The following is a 27,830-nucleotide window of genomic DNA, read 5'->3' as shown; positions in this document are numbered from 1 at the left end:
AGAGAAGAAGGTTCTGCTAATCATGTTGAGCAACAAGTGAGCATGATTAACAGAATGCACTGCAGCTGTTTGATGAGGATGGCTGGGGGAGCTTAGGGAAACTGACTAATGAACACAGAATGAATACACAGGGAAACAATAGGATCAGGAAACTAAATATGGGAAAAACATAATAAACAGACTCAAACATGAAGATAATGCAAATACCAAAACCTAAAAATGGACAGAAATACAAGATCAATACATCACAGAAAGTTCTTTGGATCATGACGGACTCATTTTGTTTATGTTTTTATTCTGGACAGAATATAGAATTTAAAAGCTAGTATATTTTTGTGGTGGTTTTAACTTTTTTACTTCCATTTCATGCAAATAAAAAAACGCTTGAGCCCAAATACAAAACCCTAGTAATCAGTTTAATTTTCTCAGTAGTTAGAAAGGTAAATAGTAATAAAAATGCTTAAATCTCATATCTATTTATATATTATCTGACAATGGTCTACACCCCATTACCATTGATTGTCATTTCAAACCTTCTTTTGCCCACTCTGCTTTAATAAAATATGGCAGATTATAACTGCTGATCAAATAAAAATAACTGTTGATAACTCCCTACCCATTTTGTCTCTTTCTCCCTTCTTCAATTTTTTTCTGCAAAGAAACCAGTTTGGCCCCATGTACCCAAACCAGTGCATATTAGTTTATTTCTCGTTGAAGCTAAGTATTTCAGGGACATCCAGTAAATAACAAAAGAAATGCTTAAGTCTCATTTGTAATTTATTTAATTGTAGGCTATATATTTTCTGAAAACTTTTTAATAAGTCCTATTTTCATTTTACAGCTGATTCCAATGAAATAATAAAGGTTAACACTGAATAAGGGATCTCCTTCTGGTAGATATTTATTTGAATTTTAAAAACACAGCAGTCAATTAGTAGAATCTATAATAGAATTTAAAGTGTCTCCTCATTGATATGAATTGACAAATGAATGGAAGCAAACACCTCACGAAAGATGGCTCCCTTTCCTACCCAAAAGGTCAGCTACGGAAAGCCCAATAAAACAACAGTGCAAAATGGTGAAAGGGGTAAATGATCAGCACCTCCTACTGGTGTTTGGGTGTGTTCCTCGAGCACATAACATCCCAAATGGGATCTTTCTTAGTTTTTCTTTCTTTCAGTTAAAGTTTCACAAAAGGATGTATTATACATCTGCTCTCTATTGCTGGTGCTTCAGGGAAACATAACCTGCAAATGTTGTTGTGGAAGGACATTTAATGTGGGGAAGGTGAAGGTGTGAGGCCCACACAAATCTCACTTGTTCGTAAAAACCAGCTATTAACAAGCTGATCTCTGTGCTTCCTCAAACAAATATGCCACGGAGACTCACACGATATTTCACTTTGTCAAGAAAACTCCCATTTAGCACAAATGGGAAAATTTAGAAACCATCAAGTTTACCAAGTGATGAAGACAGGTAAGCATGGGTTTAGCATGTTGACGGGGCAGACAGCAGAAGGAGGTGGCCTTCAGAAAAACAAAACTGTTGCCCATATTATGTAGCCAGACGTTTATGAAGCCGTAAATCTCCTGCACAGTCAGCGCTGAAAGGTGTTTGTTATCTACCCTCCAGTCTCAGCAGAAGGCAGGCTACTGTAAACACATACCAACTGGCGTTGTTGTCAAAGACACCAACTAGAGGTTGGCTAGGCACTTGAAGGGATGAGAGCTGTGACAGGCTTGTAAACCTATGGCTACCACACACACACTGGGTCAGCCACATTTGTTAGACTTCCTGGTAGAGATGGACATTTAAATAAATAAATCTTTTATTTCAAAAGCATAATCTCACACTGAAAATCTTTGGCGAAAAATTAAACCTTTATTATGGGTAAATTTAGAATTTATGTCTATGGAGTAAGGTTGATTTTGTGTCTAGTCAACCATTTCTGTCTCGTTGAAAGGCCCAATGTTTAAGGTTAATTGAAGAGATTTTTATAGGATGTTTGTTTAAAATCTCCTGCTGTTTTAAAGAGTTTATAAACAGCATGTATACTAACATAGTTACCAGGACAGTAGAGGAACAGGTTCACAACATCACATATTCTCTACCGTATTTAACAATGGGTGTGAAAGCCTGTTTAACATGTTCATCCTTTACTCAACATCAAACCCACGGAGCATCCCAGTGGAGTTTAGCAAAATTCTACTGGGGCAGAAAATGCATTTTTTTCTGCCATGCCTCCCAAACCACTCATTGACTTTATAGCATTGCATAGTTGCCATGGGGAATTGGCAACCCTTAGAAGCCTCCCTTTAATGTGGTAAAAACATTTATTTCCTAGCATAGGATGTTTTCTCCATTGAACAACTGTACCCAAATAAAAGGCTGGATTTTTCTACATTTTTGAAAGCTACTGCTACTGCCATACAAGATGAATTTATTATAATGCTTTGTACACTGAAGGGCTGCATGGTATTGACGTTGGTAGTACTGTTACCATGCAGCAAGAAGGTCCTCGGTTTGACTCCCGGTCTGGGGTCTTTCTGCTTGGAGTTTGCGTGTTCTCCCTGTGCATGCTTGGGTTCTTTCTGGGTACTCTGGTTTCCTCCCACAGTCCAAAAGCATGACTGTTAGGTTGATTGGTCTCTCTAAATTGCTCTTAGGTGTGAATGGGTGCATGCATGGTTGTTTGTTCTTGTGTGTCTCTGTGTTGCCTTGCATTGGACTGGCGACCTGTCCAGGGTGTACCCCGCCTCTTGCCCAAAGACTGCTGGAGAAAGGCACCAGCTTCTCTGTGTGGAACAACCGGGTATAGAGAAAGGATGGATGGTTTTGTACACAACTTTACCAGGGGTGCAAACAGGTGTGCGTGGCACTGAACTTACACAAATATAATCGATCTTAGATGGTGCTCAAAAGGCAAATATTACACCTTACATGTGAAACATTTTCAAACTTTAATCCTTAACATCAAATTACCAAATATGCAACTTTTCATGATCCTAGGAAAGAGAGAGAGCTTTCAATAGAAACAGAGAAGCTACCTATAAGTAGGACATAGTGAAAGTCAATGTGAGCAGCTTTCTGTTTGATAACCGTTGTGTTCATAATGTTTTTAACATAAAGGTTCATGAATAACTGCTCATCCAACACATTAAACCTGGCAAGAAATTGGCTGAAAAACAACATTTCATGATGTTTTACAGCAACCCACCAAAATAATAAGTTGGTATTTCAGTTTGAACCCTGCAGTTCTAAATTACAGGTATTAATACCAGCTTGGCCCAAAGTGAGGATAATGCTAAAACTGTGTTCAGTGCCGGCATGTTTTTAAATGACTCTCTAGAGGCTTTATAAGTATCCAGATGTATTTTAAATTTAGTATTCAGTTGCAACTTATTTCAGTATCCTTCAATCAAGATTTGATTTTAATTTGGGCACTTAGGGTCCATAACTGTGCAAAGCAAAATGTAATGAGAAAAATACAATCTCATGACTTGTGTTGCTGATACAACTGCTGTGGTGAAGGCTAATTCTACATTCTGGCAGATGGCAGAGGAAAAAGGACACAGCAGTGTGAAAAACATACACTGGTGCTGGTGGAAAAAAAAGCCAACTTTAACCTTTATGCCAGTTTTCTACCCCCCTGACTCAAATATGTTTTCATTTCAATCTCATTTATCAAAGTTAGGGGAAAGTTGGTGTAATGCCCTTCTGGTTAACCACTTGGAAAAAAAACGATTGCCTGAAAGAAGACACTTTTTTAGAAGGTTAAGTAAGATAAGAAAAAAAATTGATGAGTAATTGTATATACAGATGTATGAATAAATGGGCTGGTGACCGGAATCAGAAGATTTTCAGTTTGATTGGCCCTTACTAGTGACGAGCCAGTTAGAAACGGGACCACCATATCGTGGTGACAACACTCTTCAGAGAGAATGCTGTTGATAAAGGAAAAAGTATCAAAGTTACCTATTTTCAATATAATGTATGAAATGAAGTGACAGGTAGCAACTAGATTTGAGAATCTATTTTAAAAGGAAACTGTATGTAGACAAGATGGTGATGCATGTCTGAGGTAAAACATTCAACAGATAACAGGAAGGCTGAATGTATTTTAGCAAAGTTGCTCTATTTGATCCTTCCTGGCTTTCATCCTCTGTCAGGAACATACTGTATTTGGAAATGTTTGAAGCCTTTTGAAAAAGGTTAGTTAAGGGAAGGGTCAACACTCTCTAGAGAATGCACACACAGAATGCTGTTAACAGTTAGTAAAGGAAACCATACTAATCATGCTAACCGCTAAGATGCTAAAGATATAAAAATTTTATCTCTGTTATAAACTCATATTCAAATAATAATAAACCATTTTACAGTGCCTGTTTTTTCAAACAAATTGTGTGATGTCATCCCATACCCCCAATATGAATAAAAAATGACAAATAATGGCAGGAAGGCAAAAAAAAAAAAAAAAAAAAAAGAAATTGAATGCTGTTTCTGTGTCTTATATTTTAGTTCTTCACGAGAAATTGGAGGGAAATAAAACAGCATTGAGTAAAAACCAGGAATGTGAAACTGGTTAAAACATTTTGATCGATGCGTCTCGCGTTTTAAAGGTGTTTGTTGAGAAAGTATAAAACATATGTGAGGAGAAAATACAGGGAGAAAAACGGAGACAAAGACATGCAGGGAGGAAAAGAGTGAGGAGGCAAGTAAACAGGAGAAAAAGAGAGAATATGAATTTTAACCCAGAGGAAAAACAGGGGGTGTGCATTTGAGGGGGGCAGAGTGATGACTTTAGCAGACTCAGGCTTGAGATGACTGCAGTTCAGACAGAAGACAAGCTGCTTTCTGAGCCACAACTTAATAAACACACATTGTAAGCTGTCTAGTTCAGGAAACCTCAGTGTTACAAAAATGTTAAGGACAAAATAGAGGAGTTGTTAAAAGTGTCTTACAAACAAAGAACAGTAGGTGAATAAAAAGAATGTGCCCACATGTAAAAACGAAAGAAGAAAGGAGATGGAGGAAATAATGCACAACGGAATTTTGAGGATGCTCGTTGCTGTCCTCTCTTGACACTAGGCTCCAGTTTTGGCGGCATACTGGCCTCTGGTGGCTAATAGCTGTATTAATCTAAAGACGTATTCGTTTTGACCATAAGAGGCCGCCAAAGATGCGAAATTCAGATGTCCTATGACAGCCATGTGCAACTTACATGATTTAAGGGGCCACTTGACAACACTACCAGAGGGTTCCATTCAGCTGCAAACTTAACCAGATATAATGGGGCTGCATATATAACTTCTGTATATTATATATATATGTATATTATACATATACATATATATAAGTTTATTAAACCAACACACAGTGCAGTAACCTTAAATAGTTCATTCTCAAATGCATGTATAACATTTCTAATCTTCTTTAATAAATACAAACACAAAATGTTAGAATAAAAAAAAAAAAAAAAAAAAAAAAACACACTTACTGTGATTTCTTTCTTTCCGAGGCAAAACCCTCTCAAAACATAAACATGTAATCTCTATCCATCTCGAGGATGAGAGAAAGCTGCAGAACAGCAGACAAACAATTGCAAGAATAAATTTTGTGCATTTTACACAGAACTTTAAAGATTTTAGCATTTTCTCTGTATACCTATTGTATTTCACCACTATTAGTAGAGGGCCTACTGGTTCTATTTTAATGAGAAACTTGTGGCTTTGCCTGCTGGTTTACAATTGACTGGATCTCAATGTGAATCTTTGTGTCACTTTGTGTCGTTCATTATGTTGAAAGTTATGCCTTGAATTTGGTCATCTTTATTTAAAAATGAGAACAAATTTTTTAAATGTGGATTTCGAAAATGGTTTCCCAATATTATAAAAAATTATCCGCTCAGTGTTAACTAAGTCAGAGCAAAGACTAAAATGTACTTAATTTGATTGCTTTAGAAATTCAACATTAACAGATCTTAGAGCATACACGCCTTTTATATTTCCAATAGGGAAAAACATTTTAAATAAATAAATATAAATCATCCTTTGGCGGATTTTTTGGATGGTGAAATAATAATAAATATACAATTAAAAGATAATTATCAGCTGTTCATATTGTTATTTAGGCCTAAGGACAAACTACTGTTTTGAAATTCTAACCCACAGAGATGCAGGGTCAGAGGTAACATGGATATCATGGATTTGATGAGAAAATGATTATTTCAGTCATCAAAGACTTGAGCCTTGACATGGACGTGGAAAAAAAAGATTTCTAAACATCTCTGGTTTTACTGACACAGTGTAATATCTAATGTATAACTATTAAACAGAAAAAAAAATGGTTTTAGATATTTTGACTCAATAGAAACCTAATGATCAAGCTTTTAACAAGAACATACATTTGAAACTACATAGAATGCAAAAAAAAAGACAATCTTTTTTCTGAGTCTGCAATAAAATCTGACAAAATTTTAATTAGATTTACGCAAATTATTTCTATGGACTAAATAATGGGAAAGAGAAGGTCCATATAATATAATATAATATCTCACCTCTTTTGAATGTTCTATGATGTGTTTGGAACCAGTGTGTTTGATGTGTTTTCTCAACAAAGCCATTACATAATGGGCTTTCCCAAATTGTTTAAGGGCATATTAATCCTAGTTTATATAAACTCCAGAATTTCACAAAAGTAATAAAAAAATCTAAACAATTTCTTTCGCTCATTATTCTGGCTTTAAGAGATTTTAAATAATTTTGCTAATCCTAACTGACCTAACACAACAAAGGTTAGTCTGATTTGATGTCAATGAGGATAAACAGGATGTTGCCCTTAGCTGTCATTTTCGGTATAGATTTGACCCACATACAGAGAAAACTCACAAGGAAAGGTTTATGGTTTTTATTGCCAATAAAGTAATCTAGGACAGGAACTGGGAACACCAACTGTAAGGGAGGGATGCAGAATGGATTGGTGAACAAGCAAATTATATGAGGCAACTGATTACTTAGATCTGAGAAATGACTTACTAAATTGTTGTAGCAAGTACCGCCAGGGTAGAGAGATAACTCTAACCCTAAGCTCTAGGGATCCAAGGCTTTATCTGTGAAACATGAAATGTAGGGTGTATGTGAAGGCTTGCAGGTAGACGGAGACAGACAGCTGAGGGGCTGATCACTGTCTCAATCTCATAGGGTCAGATGAAACAAGGTGAAAGTTTTCGGGACATGGACTTCAATCGTACGTCACGTGCAGATAACCAAACCTTTTGGCCAGGCGTCGACAATCAGCAAACCGTTTATTCTGTTCTGGAGTTCGTTGGAGGGCTTGAATGGTGGAGTTCCATATGGTCTTGCAGCGACGGATGTGTTGGTGGACTGAAGGGACCGTGATGTCTGTCTCATCCGCTGAAAACAAAGGTGGCTGGTAACCTAGCAATGCTTCAAAAGGGGAACGTCCTGTAGCAGAGGAAACGTGAGAGTTCAGAGCATATTCGACCCATGGTAGGTATGAGCACCAGTCTGTAGGATTAGTAGAAGTGAGACAGCGTAAGGTGGATTCAAGTTGTTGATTGAGTCTTTCAGTTTGTCCATTGGATTGGGGGTGGTAGCCGGAGGTTAGTGAAACTCTAGCTCCCAAAATTAAACAAAATTTCTTCCAGACCTGAGAGATGAATTGTGGACCTCGGTCAGACAGGATGTCATGTGGTATGCCATGTAAACGAAAAACCTGTTTGGTGAGAAGTGTGGCGGTGTGCAGAGCAGAGGGAAGTTTCCTGAGTCTTAGAGAATCGGTCAACAATTGTGAGAATAGTGGTCATACCTGAAGATGAGGGTAAACCGGTAACAATGTCTAAAGCAATATGTGACCAGGGACGACCAGGTGTACTGAATGGTTGGAGGAGACCAGCGGGGGGTTGATTGCTGGTCTTGTTTCTGGCACATGTGGAACAAGCCTGAACAAAGTCTTTAACATCTTTATGGATTGACGGCCACCAAAACCTTCTCTGTATTAGTGCTATTGTCCTGCTAACTCCGGGATGGGCTGAAAACGTAGCTGTGTGTAACCAATCAATGAGTCTATGACAAACCTGAAGTGGGACGTAGGTACGATTGAGTGGTCCTGTGCTGGGGTTAGGTTCTTGTTGTTGGGCTCTGCGGATTACGTCTTCCATCTCCCACCTGAGCGCCCAGACCGTCCAATTTGGCAGTAAGATGGGCGCTGGCTCCTTTACAGATTCATCATCTGCAAACCGTCTGGAGACAGGTTTAGCGTTCTTAGTTCCTGGTCTGAAAGAAATACAAAGGTCAAAATGTGAAAAGAACAAAGACCTCCAGGACTGACGTGGGTTCAATCTTTTAGCAGATTGTATGTAAGCCAAGTTCTTATGGTCCATCCAGACTTGGACTGGATGTTCCGCGCCCTCAAGCCAGTGGCGCCATTCCTCAAAAGCTAGCTTAATAGCCAGTAATTCCCTATCTCCGACATCATAGTTTCTTTCTCCATTGTTCAGTCTACGTGAAAAAAAAGGCACAAGGATGTAATCTCCCATCTTCAGAGTTCTGTGATAAGACTGCTCCTACCCCAATGTCAGAGGCATCAACCTCTAAAATAAACAGTTTTGAAGAGTCAGGGTGAATTAGGATGGGAGCTTGAGAGAACTTCCTTTTTAGAGCCTGAAATGCTTCTTCAGCCTCGGGTGACCATGAAAATGGGACCTTGGAAGAGGTTAAAGCAGTAAGTTGTGAGGCTTGTCGTCTGTAAAAGTTTGTAAATCCGAGGAATCTTCGTAGTGCTTAGTGGGTGTCTGGTACAGGCCACTCCAGGACTGCCTTAATCTTCTCGGGATCAGATTGAACCTGTCCACTCTCGAGAATGTTTTCTAAGAAAGTGAAACAGGTTTGATGAAACTCGCACTTTTCACTCTTCACAAAGAGACGGTTTTCCAAAAGATGTTGTAGTACTTGGCGTACATGGCGACGATGCCCCTCAATGTCCTTCATCAAGATATACAAAAATAAAAATGTTCAAAAAGTCTCTAAGCACATCGTTAACAAGTGCCTGAAAAACTGCAGGAGCATTGCATAGTCCAAAAGGCATGACCAGGTATTCAAAATGACCGAGAGGAGTCTTGAAGGGCGTCTTCCACTCATCCTCCTGGCGGATCCTAACAAGATGGTAAGCATTTCTCAGATCTAGTTTAGAGAATACTGTACAGGGGTGAAAGTGAGCCGGTACGGTCCGGTACTGCGTACCACTAAAAGATTCTGCACCGGTACCCAGTACTGGGAAGACGGAGGAACGGTTATCTGCTATGAAGCCGTCATCCAGAACCAGTTACGGCTGCAAAAATTCACGAGCACACAAAGAACATCAGATCCGCTACCAAAAGCCAGTCTAAAACATAAATATAGCTTTTTCCCCCTCATTCCAAATTGTTTCTAAACTGTTCTGCTATGCTGGAGTCTCAGTGCTCTTGCTTTCCTTCTCTCCCCTCGGAGTTCGAGGTTTTTGTGAACGGACAGCGTTTAAAATGAGCACCGCTACGTTTAATGTCTGTCTGCTCGCTACAAAATACTCCAGTTAAAAGCAAAGGGAGAGTAACTGTTCAGTTCAGCTCGAAAACACCGCTTATGACTAGAGATTTCACATACACTACACGAGAGCGCATGCGTGCTTACCCCCAAAACAGAACGGTTGCCAAGGAGATTGGAGCATTCAATTTAATCGACTGGGAAATTTTACACAGGTGGTGCACAGACATACAAAAACGGCCCTTGCATTAGGACAGGACGAACAACAAATCACTTACCATCTACAGACTTTTGAATAAAAACCGCAAAAACAACCGAACTGTCAAATTTTTAATTTAAATGAAATCAAAACTTGACCACAATGCAGAGAACAATAAGTTCCTTGCTCAAAGAAAAGACGGAAACTGAAGATGAAAAGTTATGGATCAGAAAATGGTTTATCATTGTTTCATACATGACAGCTCTTTAACGATTGATATATATATATATATATAGGCTGGTCCAATTTAGCCTTGAAACCTCCCACACTAAAATGACAGGTGTTTCAGTTTCATTGTCCAACCCCTGTATTTCTCCATGGATTTCTGTTCTGGGTGGGAGATATTATATAGTCTACTAGATGGTAAAGGGGCGCCAGGGAGAAGGTCGATAGCGCAGTCGTAAGGCCTATGGGGTGGTAAGGACAGAGCCTTGTTTTTACTAAAGACTCCCTTGAGGTCATGATATTGTAAGGGTACATGTGATAGATCTATCTCCTCATTCTTCTCCCTACTCTGTTCAGAAAAGCTCGGGGAAAATGCTGACTGAAGGCAAGATGAATGGCAACTAATGGACCAAGATTCAACACGACCAGGATTGTGTTTTCGTAACCAGGGGTAACCTAAGACCAAAGAACCCTGGGATACTGGAAATACAAAGAAAAAACTATTTTCTCTATGGTTCCCTGATAACAAAAGATCAATGGGTTTGGTCCGACGTGTAATTTGCTGTAAAGCCTGACCATCAAGGGCTAATACAGACCATGGGGAAGGAAGTGGTTCAACCTCAATTCCTGCTTTGCTTACTAACCCTGAATCAATTAAATTCTGTTCACTTCCAGAGTCGATCAAAGCGGACATAGTCGAGGTTTGTTGGTTAACCATGATAGTTGCTGGTAAGCTGAGTCTAGGGGCTTCATTATCAACACAATTGTCCGCTAACCCCCCCCGGGACAAATAGGACAGTTAACAACAAAATGATCAGGAGAGCCACAATAACAGCACTGTTTGGCCTGTCTGCGTCTCTGTCTTTCTTCTGGAGTTAACCGGGTGCGTCCTATCACCATAGGTTCTGATCCAGTTGCTAAGGGCTGAGTGGGTCTTGCAATGGGTGAAAAGTTAATCCGTGATCTAGATTCTCCTGTTCTGGTTCTCCTTCTCTCCCTAATTCTATTATCCACTCTTGTGGCTAAGGAGATTACTTCGTCTAATGTGTCAGGTTCATCAACCAAAGCTAACTCGTCTTTTAAATCCTCGTCTAAAGCATGAATAAATGCTGACCTTAAAGCAATATTATTCCAACCGGAATCTGCTGCCAAAGTACAAAATTCTATCAAAAACTCAGTGAGAGGTCTATTGCGTTGCTTCAATGCTCGCAGTTGCCTTCCGGTGCCTGACTGATCCACTTCAGTGGAGAAGGTTTGCTCCTGTGGGGTGGACTGGGCACGGAGGGTTTGCTGTAGCATGGATGTGATCTGCACTAACTGCTGGTTGGTTTGACGCTGCTGCTCTGTAAGAAGATGGAGAGAAGAGTCATGAGAATGAAGCCGATTTTCATGTTCTGAAATAGTTCTGAGTGTTTCTGCAGGGTCTTGTTGGCCAGAGTGTTCTGTCATTATTGGTATAGATTTGACCCACATACCGAGAATACTCAGAAGGAAAAGTTTATGGTTTTTATTGTCAATAAAGTAATCTAGGGGGGGAACTGGGAACACCAACTGTAAGGGAAGGAAGCAGAATGGATTGGTGAACAAGCGAATGACATGAGGCAACTGATTACTTAGATCTGAGAAATTACTAACTAAATTGTTGTAGCAAGAACCGTCAGGGGTAGAGAGATTCCGAGTCTTAACTTGCGAAGGGGAATTGTCCAGTTGTCTTTTCTGTTGTGAGCTTGGTGCCAGCAAAAGGGAGCTCAGGTGCCGATGTTCGAGAAGGAGGAAGAAGCAGGGTGTGCTGATGCCTGGGTCTTGGAGTTGAAGGAAACGGGAAGCCGCCAGCTTGGTCCGTGTCCGAAAGGTTCAGACGGAAGTGAGAGAAGTCCACAAGGAGGTAGTTCCTTAACTCAGTAGTTAATAATCCAGTAGCTCAGAGATACTCTGGAAACAATGCCGGAACTCAGCAAGGTAAAACAAAGCCTCAGGTAGAAACCTGTGAGGGAACAAAACTGCAAGATTACTTGAGTTCAAAAACAAAGCACAAAATTAGAAGTGGCTGAGCTTGTTACCACTAAGGCAAACACTCTGGCATCAAAGTGCTGGCAGCCTCCCACTTAAGTACTCCTCCAAGCAATCAGCAGATAGGAAACACCTGTCGTCCAGCGCACCTGAGAACTCCTGCACCAACTGGAACACTGAGTGGTTAGTTAAACAAGTACACAAAACACACACGCACATACACTCTCAGACTCTGACAATAGCGTCATGGCATAATTGTTTAAGTCATATTTAAAGGTTTTTGGAAAACAAGAAAAAACATATTTTTAGGCAATCACATTATATTTTTTATCGGTATTGTAACCGTAAGCCAAAATATGACTTAGGTAATTATCCTATGAGGTTGATGATGTATGTAAATATCCGGCTTCAACTGTATTTGGTAAAGAGTTACCAGTTGTTTTAAGGCATCTTCTCCAGGCTGCAGATTTACTCTCGGAAGACCTGAGGCTTCCAAGAGTAAATATGTTTTACAACTGTCAAAAACAAAAGTGCTGTTGATGACCAAATGTTCTGATAAAGAGTCTTTGATGGTTTGTCTGTAAACAAAGATAAAGCAAAAGCATAACTAATTCCAGATTCTGGAACAAACAGCTCCCCTCCTGCCCTTTCCAGAAAACGTTTTTTTTTTTTCTTTTACAAAACTGCCACGGCACTCATATCAACAGATGCTGCAGTCACTTCACACTCTGTGTGTTAGTTACTGCTCAGCGCTGTCAATTTATCCTTTGTCCAGTCTTGTCAGCTTTTGTCTTTAATCTACTCCCAACCCCCCCAGTGAACGCTTCGGTCTGCACATCCCAGATGAGGCAGGGTGGCAGGAAAGATGTAGTTGTGTGACAATCAGAATGGACGCGTTTCTAAAGGGGGCTGGTCAGTATTTAACACACGCATGACAGAAAGCGTCTCTGTATGAGCACAGGAACAGGAGGTCACGATCTCAGTATACGCCTGATGGTGGGGGCGAGTAAAGAAAGGGACAAGACAATTGAGCACTCTCTCCCTACGCCTAGCCCACCCTCCACAGCAACGCCACATCCCATTGAATAACGGACACTTTGATCAAAGGGGAATTCCTGTTCTCTGTCTCTGGTTGTCACGATCTTGCAAGACTCAGTCAACTGAAGTGAAAGATGGAGGACACACTGGTTATTCAGCTCCAGCTATAGCGATTACGACACAATGGCACCTCATGCTGTGTCAGTTATTTGTGATTGTATGTTAATGCATCTTCCACGGCCCTGCGTTCGAACACTGTGCACTCACATGTATTGACACACACACACACACACACACACACACACACACACACACACACACACGCACTTGTCTTACTATATGTTGTGGGGCATGTGCATTGACTGTCATTGATTTCCATTGATTTCCATTCATTTTCAACCCTTTCTATGGCCTAACCCTGACCCTACCCCTTGGCTAGCTGTGGAGATGCCAGCCAACGACAAGACTTAGATTTCAAGACTTAGACTAAGGAAAAAGTACAATATGGGCATGAACTGGTGGCCTTACATGGGTAGCGATAGGATAAGGAAGGAAAATAGTTTTGTTGTGCAATAATATGCTTAAGTTACTTAATATTTAATTAAATAACTTTTAGTCTGTCAAGTATTGTCCTGTGAATACCAGCCCAATATGGCGGTGGTATTAGGACAACAGATGAAAAACTGATTCGGGCTCTGACATTTTCCAAACAGCAAACTCTGCACACAACAATTTATCTCCATAAATATAAGAATTCATTAGCATAACAATTTAACTCCAAGTTAAAATATTTTAATTACTCTTTACTAGGATAGAACAATTCAACTTAAACTTCCAGGCAAAATGAAGGAAAAAAGAAAACTAATGAACTATATACAACTAATAAAAAAGGGAACCAATGAAGATGATGCAATAATATGACAGTTTAATCTGGATATTTATGTTTAAGAATCAAGGTTTATTTTGAGGAATTTGGTCAAATTAGTTTTAAAACTAATTAACGCAGTTGGTATGTCTTCAAACCACCAGTCAATGCAAAATCAGAAGGAAAGTAAAACATTATTTTAATAAAATAATATTTTAAAGAATGATTTGCCAAATTAGAAGTCAAAAACCTTTTGAATATTTTATTCCTAATATTGTTTTAATCAGCCATCATTATTTTAGTAAAAACAGTATTTAAGGTAATATTTTTTTGCCATATTAGAAATCAATAATCTTTTGGATAATTGATCTTCATGTTATTTTAATTAGCCATCATATATGCTGAACACAAGCTGAACTCCTTAGAGATAGAGTGAGGAGCTCAGTCATCTGCCAGAGTGCTCAACGTAGAGCCACTGCTTCTCCGCATCAAAAGGAGTCAATTGAGGTGGTTCGGGCATCTGATCAGCATGCCCCCCTGAGCACGTCACACTGGGAGGAGACCTTGGGGAAGACCCAGAACTCTCTGAAGATACTGCATATGCTGTTTGGCCTGGGAACACGCTAGGATGCCCCACAATGGCTCGGAAGTATGCCACTAGGGAGAGGGATATCCGGGGTTCCCTCCTGGACCTGTTGCCCCTGCGACCAAATCTCGGTTAAGCGGAAGGCATTGCTTTTTCTTTACATTACATAATGATTTAGTTTGTATGACATATTAATAAAATACTGGTGAAATAAAATAATAAAATGTAATTCAATATAACTGAATAAAGGGCCAAAAACAATGCGACACACTCAAACTCCTCACATTAAAATTTATATAAGAGCCCTCATTAGTTAGACTTTCATTAAATTACTTTAGAAATGCAGATGCACACATTTTCTAGGAAAAGCAAGTTTTTTCTTTTATAAAGATAATCGAAGTTTCCAGAGACAATAAAGAAAGCACTCTTTTCCTTTGTGTTTTAGAACATTTAAACTTGTGCTGTCTCAAGACAAAAGGAATATTTTAACCAAGCCAGACATTGCATCAAACTTCAATCAACAATTGTTATTCTGATGTGTGGACCCAAGACAGACCTGCCATGGTTTTTTATTTATAGGGTGTTTCCTTTGTTTTATCTTCCATTTTCTGTGTCCTTTTTTGTTTTTACTAAGAGTTTATGTAGAGTTCAGGCCATCTTCATCCATCTGTGTGCTAGTCTCCCACTGAACAGGAACTATATTTGTCTGCCTTTATACATGTCAAGTCTGTATGCATTTCTAAACAGAAAGCAGCTTTCAATGCCTGCTTGTGTTTACTCATGTGAGGTCACGCCTGTGATCTTCTCTTTTTCCACCCACAAACTGCTGCCTCTGCCATGGCTCATTTGGTTACATACATAGACACACGTGAGCACAATCAGTTTATAAAACGCAAATGTTTAATGTGTGTTCTGTGTAAATATGGACACTCACAGTTGCTCATATATACAAGTATCCAAGCACGCATGCAGAACTGTGGTGCAGTCTCTTTTCTGCTGACAGTACATCTGCAGCCCAGATGTGGAGTGAAGTTTGAGGTGCTGCTCAGCGCAGGATGTTTTGCATTCCCCCCATGGTACATGTGAGGCGTTCCTGTGGGCTGTCCGTCTGGCTGCATTTGTCTGTGTGTCATAGGGATCTGTTTGCCTCAGCCCCCTTGTTGGCTGGCTCCAGGGGTTTGGGCATGTCCATTTGCATGCTAATTTGGGCCAGATGTGGGATGCTGAATCAGGTGGTGAAAGGAAACTCCGACCCTTGCAGGAGGAAGACACAGTGTGCACTATGTGATGGCCGGGCCCTTTATACAACAAAATCTTCCAAGCCTAGCATTTTGTGTGCAGAAAATGACATTAATGACCATAAATAGCAGCCATATACCTGAACAAAGAGTACAGATTTATTTTTGTTTTGGAAATACAAAAAATGCATTAAATTTCAAAGTCAACCATTGTTTTAAAAAGCTGTTACAGCTAAACAGATAATGTACAGAGGGTATTTTGTATATTATGTGCACTTTAGTGCTTTGATCTCATCTGAAAGCCATTTCAAGCTTGAACAATTATTTGTTACACAGCTGTTTTATAGGTAGAATCATTCTTTTCAGAACGAGACAAAAAAGAACAAATATGATAAATGCAAAAATTTTTCTTTTAAGTCAATAAATTATAAGAAAAGTCTTGATTGTGGGTAAGCACAACTGTGAACCATCAGATTCCTAAAATGTCACATGACATCCCTGCCTAGTGTAGCAGGTAGTCTGAAGTAGTAGGGCAGATGCTATTGTAAATGTTAATATTAAACTTTTCAAAGATTTCAGCTTGAGTCTGTGCCACTGTAATAAAAGATTAATTAATTTTAGGCATTCTTGCACAACTTTACCCACAGTGCCAAAAATTGTGAGGGGTGCTTTGCATTACAAAATGGCGGCATGAAAGAGGGGTGGCGCAAGAACCAGTTAAGAAAATATAATTTATCTTTCAGTTCCTGTGCCTTCAATGAGTAGTTAGAGTCCACTGCTTGCTGCTTAAATAAGGAAGCTGTTATGCCCCAGCTATGGGATAAAACCTGGACTGAAATGTAAAGAGGGTGGTATTGGTAACTCTGCATCTTTAATTAAATGCACTAACCTACCTTCTAACCTACCCCAGTCCATGAAGGGGGAGTCAGAGCTAGAATTCCTATAATGTCATGTGATGTTGTATTGCAGATATCCCTTGAGGCCTACCGAAAGTCCCTCTCCATAGCCTCTCTGAATTCCTCTTATTCCCTAGATTGTGCTTCTGCAACCATGGAGGCGTCAATCGTTCTGGCCACCCAGTACCTGTCAACTGCTCCAGGAGTCCCCAAGGATAACCAAGCGCCATTGGTGTCCACCCATGGGTCCTCTGGTTGCCACCGCAACAGGCACCGATAACCTTAAGGCCAAAGCTCCAAGAAGCCACATTCTTAACGGAGGTCCTGAACATGTTCCATTCATATTCCTTGTCCCTAGCCTCCGTCGGAACATAAGATAAACTGTCCCAGAGGTGTGAATTAAAGATCACTTGGACAGGTTCTTCTACCTGACATTCTCAGCTCACCCTCACCACCCATTTGGGTTTACCAGCCTTTCCTGCCACCCGACCCAGCTCACTACAAGGTGCTGATCGGTTGACAGCCCCACTACTTTCTTCACCCGACTGTCCAAGACGTAACGCTGTAAGTCTGATGATATAATTAAAAAATCAGTCATCAAGTATACTAATGAACCACCTTGTGCTCAAACATAGTGTTTGTCATAGATATTTTAATGCCACAGAGGTGCAACAACAAAACACCATTCAGGTTCAGATCAGGGAGGCCATTCTACCATCACACCCCTCTAGATAATGCTGTTGTTGCCCACACGAGCAATAAAAAACCTCAGGAGCACCACTGAATCCCCAGATGGCACCCTCTCCAGGACACCATCCAGGGACTCCAAGAAGGCTGGGTAATCTGAACTGCTGATTGGTGCATAGCACAGAGAACAGCCTGAACCCTCCTTCTTGCAACCTATTCAGTGCTGCAGATGAACCAAATAGTTCAGTCCTTAATTTTTTTCTGACAGTCTCTCCCTGAGCTTATTTTAATAGGAAAGACAACAGGAGCTAATTACACTTTCAACATCCAGGTTGGACCTTCAGAACTGCTTTAATTCTTCATGGCATAGATTCAATAAGGTATTTGAAATATCCTACAGATTTCTAGTCCATATTCACATTATAGCATCACAGAGTTGCAGCAAATTCGACAGCTGCACACCCATGTGAATTTTCCATTCGCTCACATCTCAAAAGTGCTCCATGGACTGAGATCTGTTGACTGTGGAGGCTTATGGAGAGTAGTGAACATAGTATGAGATGGTTTGAACACTGGGACATGGTGCTCTGCAAAATTGTAGCCTCAATTTACATCTTTAGCTGACATAAGTGGCACCCAGGGGAGTAGTCTTCTCCTCATTTGCTTAAAGCTTTTGAGTGTTGTGGATGCAGTATTTGTTTTGGCTTGTGACAGTGATAGTGATGCAGCGCAGAACTGTGGGGTGTATAACTGAAGCAGAGAAGCAATGTCAGCTGTGTGGTCGTTTTCATATATCTATAGATATCTATATATATATTGGGTTGTGTTACTGAGTCTGTTGGTTCACTGATGTCTAATATTAATTTAAATCAAGTATACAGCTATCGCTGTGATGAATCTGATGTGAATATGAATGAAGGTTGACCAACAACATGGTGTAACCAAACAATTATGTAAGCAAACAAGAGTTTCAGGAGGCTGTATTTGTTTCTCGGATTACAAGTTAGCAGTCATTGACTCTGCAGTAATTTAGGCTGCTGAGCCAGGGTGTGATACTCTTATTGTCCACATGGTGATACTTGTGCTCTGTTTCTGCACTAATTTGCTGGACAGATTTATGGAGCCCGCAGCAAAGAGCCTAAGAAAACCTCTGCATGCTGATTCCTGCTGGGTTGCTACATTTATGACCCCAGCAAATCTTTCAGACACAAAAAAAAGATACAGCACTGTCTACTTTTCCTAAATGAAAAGGTCAAATGAAAAACATGGAATGTTATGCTTTATAGAGGTATTTATGTGCAACAAGTGTACAGAAATGTCTAGATGTCTATAATGGACTGCACCAGCTCTTACATGTACTGTGTATATTCTGTTTGAACAACCAAATTCCCTTTGAACAACCCTGTGCATTTACTCTACGACATATAACTGAACTACCCAGAATGCCTGAGAGTTATTTCCTTGTAAGTTAATACCTGTAGCACCTCTGAATGACTTGAATCAGCTCCAGCTGAAACCGCAGCAGAATGTGGCTCTGTAGGTGAACTTTCCTGGTATTGTTGCTGTTGTTGTTGTCGGACTTCATTGGGCTACTGCTCCTCTTCCTCCCTGGAGTACGTTTAATTCCTCAGAGGGACTCTTAAGGCAGTGTTTAGTAACTCCTGAGGGACAATGAGATGAGAGCAAGGTAAACACGTTGACCCATAAATCCAAGATGAGAAACTGGAAACTGTCAAAAAGTGAGTCAGTTTGTTCTGAGAGCACATAATCAACAGCAGATAGAGGGATATGCAGATTTTGGGGGAATTAATTTAAACATCTATACATGAGTCAACATACAACGGAATAAAACAAATTTATCATAAACAAAATATATTTTTATGGGAAACAATTAACAAATTGCCAACAGCTACTTGAACCCAGTTTATCACAATAAAGGTTGCATCAAGATGTCTTTGGTACAAATTATACTAATTATTTGCTAATCGTGTGACCTAACAGTGAATTCAGACTTTTAATTATAAGGCACAAAAAAAATCTACTCTCTGCATGTCACCCTGCTAATCGTTGATTTGTCAAAAACACTGCTGACTACACAGACTGGAAATAAGAACACAATCACAACGGCCAAAGACTTTCTCACAAATAAGGCACTTGATTGTTGTTTTCATTTAGGGGTTTTGGAGCCAGCACTAAGTCAGTCATCAGATCACATGAGCATTTATTTCCAACCATGTTTCATGCACAGTTCATGCAATTTAAGGTAACTTATGTAGAGATGGTAATGCTCAGAAATTTGACCATTTTGCAGACATATCACGGTCTGACTAAGACTTTAGCAGAGATGCTCACAAGTCATTGCTTTTTAAGTCCAAGTCAAGTCTCAAGTCTTTCGCCCCAAGTCAGAGTCAAGTCTCAATCCTCTAACAACTGCAAAAATATATATATTTTTTTCATTAAATCCATGACAATCAAGTTTTGGTAAACTGACAGCTAATTTCTGAGGAACAAAGTCGGCTATTAAATGAGCTGAATCTGTTGCTACAATCAGCAAACGGCTGCAGCAGGCTGCCAAGTGGTTCTCGCAGCACAGTCATAACTCTTCCCCAGTTTTTGTTCATTTTGATGATGTTATACATTTTTTTCTTTGTTTTACTAGGAATGGAAACATAACAAAACAAAACATAGACTGTGTACAGAAAAATTTAATAATAATTAATAATTTAGTACAATAAACAAAAACAACTGTTGAGTCTAAATTGAGTTGGTGCTGTGAGATTGAAGCTTTTTAATGGGAAATTTAATTTTGGCAGCTTTAGGACATTCTAAAGTTTGTTTTTAACCTTTATTGAGAAACAGAAACATAATAGAAAAAATAGGGATAAAAACTTTACAGCTTACACTATAGAGTTTACAGTTTCGATGTGCCATCCTTCAACAATCTGTGCCCCCACCTGGCCCCCTCAACAAAACAAATTGCTCTAGTAACTTGTTACTGTAAGTCCAACTCTGACAGATGAGAATGCAGAAGACCAGCCTTTAAAAGTCATTATATTTGTTTTATTACTCTCTAATAGACTAAATGCATTCATTATCAAATCAAAACTGGATATTAGAACACGTTTGGGTTATTTTTGTCTTTTTGACAAAATTGGCTTATGTTTATTAGCAAACTCAGCAACGCTGCATCCAGGATATGCATTTCATCTCAAAGTAAACAATTCTAAAATGTCTAGCAGAGTAAACTCTAAAATAATATTTAAATTGTGTTAATGTCTGGGAAAACAACAAAGAAAACAAGCTTTACAAAGAGAAATAAACTGTTGGTTAGGAAAAAAATATCTATACTTCTGTCTATGAAAATATTTAAATTTATAGTTGTATATCAAAGGTTTAGTTTCCTAATTTAGTAAGAATCTATAAAAAGGTTTTAAAAGTTCATATCTTACCTGCAGTAGCTACATTTCTTGGCCTCATCATCAACCCAAATTAAATTATCCTGGATGCGGAAGTTAGTGGCTTTTCATTTTTGTTTTCTTTATTTTTACACTATAAGGTAGTTAATCTGACAGCAAATGTTTTACATGCTCCTTGTGTTCCAGATGGAAAGATTATTAGTGGCGTACCTCCTCTAACCTTCATTTCCTGTACAAATCATCATTGATTTCTGTATAAATACTTATCCAATGCAAATGCAATGATATTTTAAAGGTTTAGCAAATATGTCCTTTATCCGTTTAGAATAGAAAGGGGGTGGGCAATTGTGTGAGTGAAATCAGAGAGAGAATAAGTAAGAATGTACACACTCTTTCAAAAAGCAAATTGTAATTTACTGACAGAAACAGCCTAATCCCTGCCTGAATATACTCATTGACTGCATCCTGTGTGCTCTTTTTTTGTAAATGTTTTTTTTAATCTGCTGTTATTTAAAGAAGAAAATGGAAGCTATTTTCCATCATGTGGTTAACACCTCAATGAGCAAGTTTAATCTCTCTTCTCCCTCTTTTCTTTTCTCCTTTAGCTGAATGAAAGAGTAAGTGTAAGGCTGTAATTACACTGATGAATGATTATGCTTCACCTTTCCGCCCATGTAACACGTTGTTTTGATCCCCCTGCCTTTTTCTGAAGCCCCTTCCTACCCTCCCTGTTCCACTGGATGTGAGCTGTTTGCTGCGCACCTCTTTGTGTTCCGTAAGGAGATCCCTGTGTTTACGTGGAGCCCGGGGTCTCCTCGTGTTCATTTTTAACCACCTTCTCTTTGATCAGCTCCTCCGTCTCTGCTGTGGAGTGTGGTAAGGTGTGTGCGTTTCAGCAGTTAAGTATGATTACAGCATTAACGTGTAACGAGAAACAGACAAGGTGTTTGTCTCAAAATGTGATTACATTGTGTAGTTGGTTTAGATGGATTTAAGAGGCAGAGGAAGAAAAAACAAAAGGAGGTGTCACTATAAAAACTAGAAGGACACTTCAAGACAGTTCAGTTTTGAGATGCAACAGGAATACATCTGGTGACCAGAACCGGATGATTATTCAGCCTGACCTGCTGGTGACCTGTCACTGGCCAGTCAGAAACTCAAACATTCTTTGTCCTAGTGAAGAAGACTCAGCTAGCTATTGTCAGTGTCACAGAGATGTTTAGAAATAAAATCATAGGAAGGAAACATTATTTTGTTAAACGCGTCGAGACATGTCTGTGGATAATTCAGGCACAGAAGAAGCTGGATTTTGAGCAGATAACAGGAACACTGAACAGAGGACATCAAAGTTCCTCTTGTTTTATCCTCATGGGCTTTAATCATCTAACACTGAACATGCTGGATATAGAAATGTTGGGTACTTAAGGAAAGGAAATACATTCTCTCAGGATTACACACAGAGACAGCTGTTTACAGTTAATAATGCTAGCTATGTTAATTGAAAATAAATTATTAATACCCTTCTTAATAATCAATTTTACTTTAGTAAGATACAAATAATTCACATAGCACCTTAGGTCTCAAGAGAGCTCCTAAAGTGAACTAATATTAAGAGTAGTGAGGAGGACTTTAAGTGAGCCTAAGGGTGTCTTAAGCAGGAAAATGGGGGAAAGACTGAGAGAAAGGAGAGATATTCTCTATACAATGAAAAACAGTGAATTAATAAAATGTTACCAGCACAGGGATCCACCTCTAAACAGTTGAGTAAATGGTAAATGGATAGGGTAAAGGTGCATCTCCAGTAAGGTCATTTTAGGAAGGATAAATAATAGAAACAATAACGAACAACCATGAATGAATAGTGAAAACATTTTAAAACAATATAGTACAGAATTATTAAAAAATTTACTGAATGAAAATGTTTAAAAAAAAAAAGAAATTTGGAAAAAACTGAGAACACACAGTGGGAAGATGTAAATGAGGCAAGTAGGTATTTGCTGTAGTGTACATAGCTATTGATGTCAGCAATCTAGACCTAAATGGTTAACTACAATGGTTCCATGTGTGTGGAGAAGTTTTCTTGTATGCTGCGATCTCCTCTCTAGTTTCTGATTGCTGCAGCAGGTACCAGAGCTACCAGCAGGTACCAGAGCTGCTCACATTCCAGGCTGGTGCTGAAAGCAGAGGGAACGACGCATTCATCTGCTTGGCAATGTGCTCCCAAGTCTGCCTCTTTGTTCCCTCTTTGTGAGCCCGAGACCAAAACTACCTTTCATTAAATCTACCTATTCTTCTCCACCAGCTGTGAAAACAGCAGGCTCCTCTGTCCAGTTTGGTTTTCTCCACCTTTTTTTCTCCATTTTGTTTTAGTCGTTTTGCCAAATCAAACATCTTTATACAAAAAGGTAACGACTGTTAAATACTGACTGTCCACATTAACAACAAATAGATGAAAAAGGAAAACGACCAGCATTGCGAGTAAACATAATAATAAGCAAATCAAAATAAAGATGACCATGTAGATAGGTTACGTTCAAACATTATGATGCTGTGTAACAATTAATTATGTTTTACTAAGTTTCATCATCATGATTTACACATTCCAGAATTCAGTCTAAATTCTATTATCTGTTAATGTCTCTTTACTGATTAATAGTGCATCTGTTTTAATTATTTGTTGTGTTTTGTAGCAACCAATCACAGCTCTTAGAAGACAGCGTCACACCTAGCAATGGGGTCAACCACACCTCCTCACTAAGGAAGGAATTTCTGTCGTCTTCTAGCTCAGAGTCGCTCTCAGCAGGGAACTGAATCACTCTTAGGCAAAGAAACCTTGCCGGGAATTTTTGGGCTACTTTAGGAGCTCTCTGAGAAGACTGAGAATCTTTTAGAATACGGGCCCAGGGGTCCATGTCAGGTCTCAAGTCTTTAGGGCACAAGGCTAAGTCGAGTCTTAATTGCGTTTTGAGTCGGAGTCTCAAATTCCAGTCGCCATTTCTGATATGAGCTCCAAGTCGAAAACTGCCTCTTTTGTGTAAAACTATTCATCTCATTCTGGGGAATCCCAAGATGTTTCCAGACCAGAATGAATTTATAGTCTTCAGAGAGTCCTGCATCTGCCCCAGGGCCTCCTCCGAGTGGGACACGCTCCTGCTCCTCCTTCAATGCAGAGGAGCAGGGGCTCTCAGAAGTCATCCCTCTTCACCTTATGTCTAAGGCAGTGCCCAGTCATCCCACAAAGGAACAGACTTGTTCAGTTGACTGTTTCTGGAATCATGTTTTTTTGATCACGATCTATATCTCATGACCATAGATTAGAGTCCTAATGTAGACAGAAGAGTACATTGAGAAATTAGCTTTTTGACACAGCTGTTTTTTTACCACCACAGACTGGAGCAGAAATAGTGCTTGTCCGCAATGCCGAGACAGTCAATCCATCTCCCATTCAGTCCTGGCATCACTCATGAACAAAACACCAAGCTACTTGAACTTCTCCGTTTGAGGCAGACACTGACCCCTGACCTAAAAAGGGGGTCCAGTTCTTTCCATTTGAGAACAATGGCCTCAGAAGTTATCTCGATTCTGATTGGTTAAGCTTGTGGATGTTTTAAAAACACTTGTAAGCCTTTTAAAAAACCTTTATTCCACCAGCCTATTAGTTATGTTTCCAGCTTATTCATTTCTTTCCCACTCCTAAAACAGCTTCTAAATTTTGAAGGAAAACACCTTATGACAGCTGGTTTGTCTTTTTGTGCACAATGCAAAAACTGTATTTCACACTCAGATGAAGAATGGGAAAAAAGCAAAAACAACATTGCTGACAGTATAGTTGTTGAACACAAAAACAAATTGCATTGGAGAACAATTCAGCATGGTGTTGCAATATTTTTCCAGTACCTATATCTGTTGTCTAGGACTTTATCCCTTTCTCTAGGTTGACCTTGCACCCTCACACCTCCTCACTCTATGGGTCACAGCTCAACTGCTTGTACGTGGGTGCAACGTATTAATTGTCAGAGCGGGTTTTGGGATCAGGGGTCCGCAGGCCTTCCTGCCTCCCATAGCCCTCCTTAACTCACCCCAGCCAAATAAGCAGAGAAGTGGGAGGGAAAAACGATATGAAACCTGGAGTCATTGACCCCTGGTTCCACAGGCAGTTCACAGAGAGTTGAGTGAGAGGTAGTGCCCAGCACAGCTAAATTCCCCCCCTCCCTTCCTTAGTAGGCTCCAGTGTGAGCCCGCATACGGCATTACCCTCTACTATTACAAAGTTTAGTACAGCTAAAGAAAAAACGTAAATCCTTTTTAAATTAGATTGAGGTCAGCCTTTGGATGCTAAATGAACAGCTGTTTCAATAAGTTGTATCTTAGAGTAATGGAAGAGAAACCATGCAACTATTATAAACCATTTATTGAACAAATAAAAGAAATACAAATAATTTTACCGAAATTTAGAGAGGTAACAGTTTTCATGCAAAACTATTAGCAGGTTTCCATTTAAGTCTCATAGAAGATACACATAAGAATTCCACAAGCTGAATGACAAAAATATTTACTACACTTATGTCCTATTTAACACTTGAAAACCTAAAAATCCTGAAAATAAATAACATATTTAAGTCACAGTCATCCTTTCCATTGGTTTTCAATGTGGATAAGTAATTTTAAAACATTTTTCTGCAACACAGAGCATTTTTGGTTACACCCATGAAAACAGGAGGGCACTTCCACATATGGATGATGATTTGGTATCTGGAAAGGTTAAACAGCAAAACTTTTTTTTTTTTTTCCAACATAGAACTTTTGAAAAGTAATATGTCAAATATATGTGTGGCTTCTTGTTGGTGATACAACAAACCATCAAGAAAACAATTTTGCTACAAAGAGCATCTATACATAGAAAGTGGAGATACTGTGTGGAAAAATATACAAGCATAGAGGACAAATTTCTTCTCAATCCCACAACTGTCTTTGTTGAAAACACTTTCTGTCCCATGATTTTGTTTTATTATTTTACTCTTGGATTTAAGGGAACTCTAATCTGAGGAAAGAAGACTTGAAACAGTTAATGTCTCAGAGACTGAAGATAGTTTAAGCATGAAGTTACACCTCCTGGTGTCTGAAAACATAAATAAATGAGCTGATATCTTAAAATTATCATTGTTTAGCAATGATAATTAGCTTCATGTATGATAATGTTTTTTCTTTTCAGTGTTTGAGCCACAGCTCCTGCTCTTAGACATTTGTCGGGATTTCCTCATTCTAAGTGGGCAAATGTGTTATGCATTGATGCCCAGGCATTGTCATTTTTCTTTAGAAAGTTTGGTTTTCCCTCACATTGTTTTTTACATAGTTCCTAATTTCGGTCATGGAAATGAAAGCAATTGTCATGAGCTACAAGCCTGAACACAGCTGATAAGGAAAGTTTTAAGAATGATGGTGTATACCCTAAAATGTGTTTCTGAGTTTATACAGCAACACTTGTTCAAGGTGAGATGGCAAGACGTTTTGTGCACCGCATCTGGTATGGATTGAGGTGATGTAGCTGACCAGTTCTTTTTGGTCTGACCTGGCATACCTTCAATTTAGGTGACAATCTGCCTACCCATGATACAGATTTAGTGCCTTCCTGAAGAAGACATTTTCCACCTGCAGTTCTGTTTTTAGTTTAATTGTCATTCATATTTTTTTCTAAAATTGTAACACCCGTTGACAATGCAGAATCAAGTTTTATCTCTTGAAAACTTTTCATCTGCTTTTCACGTGTATTTATAGGGCCATCCATTGACAGCAGGCCAGATAGTGACTGGAGGCTCACCCCCAGCAATAAGAAATGTTAATACAGAAATTTCAGGCTTGTTGTTTTCAGGGCTGGAGAAGTGTTGAATAAATGCAAAGTTGCTTGTTGGTTATTTCATAACTACAGAACAGACCAAAAGTTTGGACACACCTTCTCATTCAAAGAGTTTTCTTTATTTTCATGACTATGAATATTGTAGCTTCACACTGAAGGCATCAAAACTATAAATTAACACATGTGGAATTATATACTGAACAAAAAAGTGTGAAACAACTGAAAATATGTCTTATATTCTAGGTTCTTCAAAGTAGCCACCTTTTGCTTTGATTACTGCTCCACACACTCTTGGCATTCTGTTGATGAGCTTCAAGAGGTAGTCACCTGAAATGGTTTTCCAACAGTCTTGAAGGACTTCCCAGAGATGCTTTGCACTTGTTGGCCCTTTTGCCTTCACTCTGCGGTCCAGCTCACCCCAAACCATCTCGATTGGGTTCAGGTCCGGTGACTGTGGAGGCCAGGTCATCTGGCGCAGCACCCCATCACTCTCCTTCTTGGTCAAATAGCCCTTACACAGCCTGGAGGTGTGTTTGGGGTCATTGTCCTGTTGAAAAATAAATGATGGTCCAACTTAACGCAAACCGGATGGAATAGCATGCCGCTGCAAGATGCTGTGGTAGCCATGCTGGTTCAGTATGCCTTCAATTTTGAATAAATCCCCAACAGTGTCACCAGCAAAGCCCCCCCACACCATCACACCTCCTCATCCATGCTTCACGGTGGGAACCAGGCATGTAGAGTCCATCCATTCACCTCTTCTGCGCCGCACAAAAATACGGTGGTTGGAACCAAAGATCTCAAACTTGGACTCATCAGACCAAAGCACAGATTTCCACTGGTCTAATGTCCATTCTTTGTGTTCTTTAGCCCAAACAAGTCTCTTCTGCTTGTTGCCTGTCTTCAGCAGTGGTTTCCTAGCAGCTATTTTACCATGAAGACCTGATTCACACAGTCTCCTCTTAACAGTTGTTCTAGAGATGTGTCTGCTGCTAGAACTCTGTGTGGCATTGACCTGTTCTCTAATCTGAGCTGTTGTTAACCTGCGATTTCTGAGGCTGGTGACTCGGATGAACTTATCGTCCGCAGCAGAGGTGACTCTTGGTCTTCCTTTCCTGGGGCGGTCCTCATGTGAGCCAGTTTCTTTGTAGCGCTTGATGGTTTTTGCAACTGCACTTGGGGACACTTTCAAAGTTTTCCCAATTGTTCGGACTGACTGACTTTCATTTCTTAAAGTAATGATAGGCACTCGTTTTTCTTTACTTAGCTGCTTTTTT

At 39.5% G+C, this 27,830-nt stretch overlaps 1 protein-coding gene across 6 annotated transcripts in view; it reads right to left on the bottom strand.

The window, feature by feature from the left end:
* Nucleotides 1-27,830, bottom strand: part of tmem229b (transmembrane protein 229B) — a 284,593-nt gene that overhangs the window by 14,214 nt on the left and 242,549 nt on the right. For 3 of the 6 annotated variants that reach the window (XR_007042571.1, XR_007042569.1, XR_007042572.1), the window contains exons 2-3: nucleotides 18,759-18,944; nucleotides 15,341-15,716 (exon numbers count right to left, since the gene is read on the bottom strand). The gene's annotated coding sequence lies outside the window, so the exon portion shown is untranslated. Of the gene's footprint in view, nucleotides 1-15,340; nucleotides 15,786-18,758; nucleotides 18,945-27,830 lie in introns of those variants that run through there. The other 3 variants (XR_007042570.1, XR_007042573.1, XR_007042574.1) reach the window with 3 other exon arrangements.

Source organism: Girardinichthys multiradiatus, chromosome 19, assembly GCF_021462225.1.
Source record: "Girardinichthys multiradiatus isolate DD_20200921_A chromosome 19, DD_fGirMul_XY1, whole genome shotgun sequence".
Taxonomy (NCBI): Eukaryota; Metazoa; Chordata; class Actinopteri; order Cyprinodontiformes; family Goodeidae; genus Girardinichthys; species Girardinichthys multiradiatus.
The sequence above is the reverse complement of the archived record's forward strand: the minus strand, read 5'-3'. Positions and strand labels throughout refer to the sequence as shown.